This window comes from Piliocolobus tephrosceles, chromosome 18, assembly GCF_002776525.5.
Source record: "Piliocolobus tephrosceles isolate RC106 chromosome 18, ASM277652v3, whole genome shotgun sequence".
Taxonomy (NCBI): Eukaryota; Metazoa; Chordata; class Mammalia; order Primates; family Cercopithecidae; genus Piliocolobus; species Piliocolobus tephrosceles.
Window position 1 is genome coordinate 37,202,705 of NC_045451.1, and position 6,422 is coordinate 37,209,126.

Here is a 6,422-nt window from a genome sequence, read left to right on the forward strand (position 1 = left end):
GCCCTCTACCCTGGGCAACAGAGTAACACCCCAACTCTTAAAAAAAAGAAAAAAGAGAAAAGAAGAGTAATTTTACAGTGGATAAACTGAGCAGATACTACCTCAGCCAGGGATCAAGGTGAGCATCAACAATGATGCATCATGTTGATAGTAGGTACCCCTGACAGGAAGTGAGGAAAATCACACTTTACCTTTGTGGTCTTCCTCCCCAAAGCATGTGATCCCATTCTAATTGTGAGAAAATCATCAGGCAAACCCAATGGAGGGATATTTAACAAAATATCTGACCAGTGTTCCTCAAAACTGTCAAGGACATCACAAATAAGGAAAGTCTGAAAAACTGATATAGCCGAGAGAAGTCTAGGGAGGCATGAAGATTAAATGTAATATGGTATCCTGGGTGGAAATCTGGAACACAAAGAGGCATTAGCTAAAAAACTAAGGGCATCTGAATATAGTGTGGATGTTATTAATAATGATGTATTGATATTGTTTCATTAATTGTAACAAATGTACCATACTATTGTATGAAGTTTAATGCTAAGGGAAAGTAGGTACAAGGTTCATGGGAACTCTGTACTATCTTCATAACTTTTTCTAAATGTAAAACTTTTCTAAAAATAGACTTTATTTTTAAAAGAATACATATTGCATGATTCCATTACGCAATATGTATGATCTTGAAATAACAAAATTGTAGAGATAGAGCAGGCATTCGTGGTTGCTAGGGGTTAAGGATGGTGAGGGGAACTCAAAGGAGAATTGCCACAGGGAAAGCTCTGTGGCTACGGTGTAATTGAATATCTTGACTGTGGTGGTTGTTTCGCAAGGCTATACATGTGACAAAATTGCACAGCTCTCTACACATACAACCACACTCACAAATACACACACATAAATGAAATCATGTATATCTGGTGAAATCTGAATAAGCTCTATGGATTGTGCCAATGTCAATATTTTGATTTTTACATTGTACTGTGGTTGTGTGGAACATCGTCATGGGATGGGGAGAGTTGGGAGACACTTGCATAGGACTCAGTATATTCTTTAGCAACCTCCTGTGACTCTGTAATTATGTAAAAATAAAAATTTTAAAAGTCTTTGAAAAATTGAAGACTTTGTGAGATGTCAGATGCCAGCATCTTAGTAAACTGTACTTATTAAGATGTGCCATTGAACCTAGCTGATTTATTTGTGCAAGGCTGTTTTCTGGTGTCATTATTTTCTTCCCACTTCTCCTGGCAGACAGCTGAGGCAATTGTGAAGTTTGGAAATGGATTCCAGAGTCTTCTAGAGTATGGAGTATTGTTGACTATAATGGTGGTGGTTGGATCTCCTGGATTTGTGAGTGGCTATGGAGGTCTTGAGGCAAGGGCAGCATAAATGGCTTGAGTGGGAAGAGGAGGCAGATACCATTCTGCTAGGAGTTTATTCTGCTTTACAAAGACACATGGTAAATCTTGAATTTTTTAAGGGTTCTGTTCTCACAAAATAAATTTTGTGAAAATGAGAAAAAAATGCCCACTCAGGGTGGACACCACATGAAGAGAGCAGATCTTGGAAAGAGAAGTACAGGCTGGATTTCAGCCCTGAATATTTCAGCCAAGTTCCCTTGTGCAGGCAGCAACTGGTGCAACCTTATATGATAGCCCTGGTTGATGATTATATTCTGTCATATGTAGAATTATTAAGGGCAGTTACCAAATGAGTGGTACAAGAGATAAAGAGGTGTTTCTAGATTGTGGTCATAAGATTTCCTGGAGAAGGTGAAGTTGGAATTAAACCTTAAAAATAGGTAGAATTTGGATAGGCAGAGAATGTATAGAGGATATTCATGATCTAGGAATGTTTGCTTGAATACAATTCAACGAGGGCTTGTCTTTCTTGCTCATTCTTCCACCTTTGGTACCTGGCAATGTGCAAGCAGGGAAGGAAAGAAGGGAGGATGGAATGAAGGGAGGGAAGAAGGAAGGAAAGATTTAACTGTATGTCCTCATTCTATTTTTTTCATTAACTTCTTCCATGCTACCACATTGTATTAGGATAGGATAGACTGCTAAGATAATACCAGAGTGTTGCTGGCTTTACACAATGGTGGGAATAAAGTTGGAAATCAAAGGTAGGTTCTGTTGGGAAGATACAAAGATGACAGGATCAGAGATTTTTTGACTTGAAGAACATTGGAGACACCGTTGAGAGTTTAACCTTCCATCTTATAAAGTAGGCACATGAGACGCAAATAACTTTTGTTCTTGGATACAGAGTTCTTTAGTGACCAAGCAGGAACATATTCCATGTCACTTGACCCTTATTCCAGTACTCGGTGCCCTAAAAAGTAGAGAATTAAGCTTTAAAATATCAAGCTTTATAATGAGAGGATATATAGTTTCCAACTCTTTTTGAGGTTTTAACACTTATCATTTGTTACTTCCTAATCTTCCCATATGTGAATGTAACACTTTGGAACTAGTTTTTTCTTTAATTAATCCAAAATGAAAGCCCTTATGACACTTTAGAAAAGTGTATTGCCACACCTTTATAACGATTTAAAACTGGGCACTGGCATGTCCATAAAAGTGAAAGTGTTAGTAATAAGAAATGGAAATGAACTCACCACTGTTTTCCATTGACCCACTCCCTTTCATTGCCATTCGTTATTTCATCTGACCTGTAAAGGGCCTTTTTATGACCGTGGGCAAATCCTTCAGCCCTGCGCATCCCATCATCCTCACTCCCTATTGCATAAGTGACAGGTTAAATTTTTCCATGTAGCAACTGATTTTCAACATCCTCGCTATTCTGGTAGTTGCCTCTCCCCAGTACAGGCAGTGAGGTTGGTTTGTGCTTATCCCCTCAGGGCCTGTTTCTGACAGCAGAATGCAGGGAAAACATGAAAAATACTTTATTTCTGGCTTCAAATGTCTAGAAACTTGGGAAATTGAAAGGAATTGGGCACAGAGAAACAATTTGGAAGAAAGTTGGAGCCAGGCTTTCCAGGATCCCTTCTTCCTTCCCCTTCAGGTTAGAAAAATGATTCCCTGGCTCTGCAAGTAAGATTCTGCTATATGCTGGTGGCATGGGGCCTTAAAAATTACTAAAAATAGAGCTGGAGAAAAACTGAAAAGTGTATATTCCTCCCACCCATCAATTTGTAGACTGAGATTTGGGCCAGCCACATGTGTGGACACATCCAACTTCCCTGAGAATCTTTGTCAGCACATTTCTCCACTATGGACTGATAAAAAACTTTAGAGTTGAGCCAATCCATTCCTAGGCAACAGCTTTGTCCCTGCATGAGAAGCTGGTAGGAAGGGATTAGGGCCACTCTTGGAAGTCATTGCTGATTTCAGAAATATCAGTGGAACTAATGAGTCCAAGTTAGAATGAGGATTATCGAATGCTTTAAATTGTCCTAGTTCAGTGCAAGATAGAGGAGGAGAGGAAAAAGAAGGCAAGTCCTATTCTACTAGAGGTTGCTGACCACATTCTCTGAGTCTCAGAAGACGAGCTGAGGTATCAGTGCTTCACACCTCGTGCAACGGCTCCCTAATACTCTACTCCTGAAGACTTCCATTGACTGCTATAATTCTACCGCAGGTGCTGCAAATACCGAAAGTCACAGTGGATGTTATGCTGGGTCGACTGATGGCTAGGAATGGGGAGGGATGTTATAGTCATAACATTTCCTGACTATCTTGTTGGCTTTTGGAAGATGCACGTCCAAAGGTAAGACAAAGAAAGAAGGCAAAAAATATATAAATGCCTGTATGTCCACATACAATTAAAGTATAATGTGCAAAGTACTTAAGACAGGCTTTTAAAACCTACTTGTAAATACAAACTAAAAACTGGAACAGAACGGGTAGAAAAAACAGGCAGGGAAGCAGTGAAGACTCTGCCTTTCTTTTGAGACCCCATCACTCTTTCACAGCTGGCCATATTCTGCTTTAAACTGCTAGCTTCATTTTTCAAATGCAGGCCTAGTAAGTCCCTTTAGGGCAAGGATGCTCAGCATAGGCACTGGGTAGGTAATCAGTAACTGTCTGTCATTTATTAAGTAGTCCCTCCTGTCACTCCAGTAAAACCTTAAGTGCAGCCAGGGGTCCTTCCTTCAGATGTCTGACATCATGGGATATTTAGTAAGAAAGCTTAATCCCTATCCGTAATGCTCTTCTAAAAATTTAGGACAGGGTGGGTCTTCAGCATCCTACAGTCCCCTTTGATCACTTTCAGCAGAGGCCTGACCGGTTCTATGAATCAACCCTGGCTTAGTGGCCAGTTAGTGCAATACTGTATGAACAGTAACCCAGTAAATCAGACTCAACTCTTACCCACAATGTACTTCCCAGTATCATACAAAAGAGATACGTTTGTTAAAATTTTCCTCAATGATTCTGTATCCAGTTGGTGTGAGCAAAGACCCCCAAATGCCATTAAACTCCTTAGTGATGTGAACCAGATGGAAAATAAAACAAAAGAATTCACAACTCATGTTAGACTGAATTGAATGTCTTTAATTTCACACAATGAATAACATATGAATAGGATTAACTTTTTTTTTTTTTTTAATAGTTAAGTGCTCTATACTGTGCTAACCTGATCTGGTAGCGAAAAAGACTGAGCTTTCTTTTAGAAAAAAATGTTTAAAACCCAACATCTAAGACCATGGAGGAGCATGACAGTAAGCATGCTAGATGTATCTACGCCTCAAATAACAGCAAGTCCATGTTCATTTTAAATGTACAAAAATGCTTTATGAATAAAAACTGTTACAAAAAGAACATTTCAAACAATGTACAATTTTCTTGCCTCTATATTCAATAAAATACAAATACATTTTTTGTTCTAAAATATGTTTACATACAATCAATGTAGAACATGCAAATTACACTTTAAAAAAGGCTTTTAAAAACCACTTATGAATACAAACTAAAAATTAGCCAGCACGACTTGTAAGACAATCTTGTGCCCCATTTTTTTCTTTTGAAATATATATGTACATATTTAACACATCATGTGCATTTATTATTATTTAAGAAATAGATTTTTTTTTTTTAAAAAAAAGGAAGAAAAAGAAAGACACCAATCTAGGGTGGAACTGCCCTTCCACGTTGACCAGTTGGCAGCTCCTTTCAATTTCCCCCCTTTAGTGTTTATTAGACCTGGGCAAGTGGGCAATAGATATCCAGGAAGTTTCTTCCTTGGTTGATATGTGCTTCTAAGACTGTTCCCCAAATGACTGAGTCCAACAGGGAAGGAAGACTCATCAATGGGGTGAACTCTCCAAGAAACAAGAGGCAGAGAGGAACTTGTATTGTGGAAAGAAACTTTAAGAAACACCAAGAAAATGCTACGGTATATTACAGTTCGAGTTTCTAGGCACTGTGATGACATTATCTGTAAGCTCTGGCATTTGGACCACTGTGATACTATAGGGTAGAGTTGAGAATAACGTCTATATTTATCTACTTTTACATAACGAGAAGGACTGAAAATCCTGCAACGTAACACTTAAATGGCTTTTGAGGCATTTCAGCTTCTGCCACCCCTCTCTCTCCATGCTGCAGTTGGTATTTAAAGGCTTTGGAAATATGTGTATAGACTTTAGACAGTTCCCAGGTAAATCTTTCTAGTGATAGGAAAAAAATATTCTCCAAAAGCTCATTATCTGAATATTGTTGGGTAATAAGCTACAAGAGGGATTTTCTACTTAAGTTTTAAAACCAAATCCTTTATGATCTGCATGTAGTACATCACCTTATACTATAATTCTGTCACCACTTGCTTATCATATTTATAGACCCAGCAATGTGCAGAACACAAATTCTGACTGCCATTGAACATGGCCTTCTACTCCGGACGGCAGCCAAATTAACATGCTAATCTTCTGCCAGCCCTTAGTCACCTTCTCTGGGTTGTCAGTGGCTGCTGATTCCTGGTCCTGCCAAGTCACAAACCAGCCCCTGACATGCTTTCCTTTCCTTTGACCTTTCTTCATTGGGTTTTTGCCAGAGATGGGCTATTTGAAGAAGTTAAACTTCTGCTCCTCTCATTTGAGATGAGGGGTGGAAGAGCAAGTAGCTCTTCCAGACACTTAGCCAAGTGGATTAAAGATCCATCATCACCTTCAAGGAGGCTTTTGTATCTAGATTTCATCCTTTTCTCATCACCAACCAGACTCCTTACACGTGGGTCCGCATCTGCTTACTGAAGGCAGGTCATCCAGAAAACAAAAGCCAAAACCAAAACCAAAAAAAAAAAAAAAAAAAACAAAACAAAAAACAAAAAAGAGAGAAATAAAAATCAAGGGGTTTCTCTTATAATGAAATATTTTGTGAAGCTCTATATGGAGTACTATGTATCCCAAATGACCTCTTCTCAAAAAAAAAAAAAAAAAAAAAAAAAAAAAAAAAAAAAAA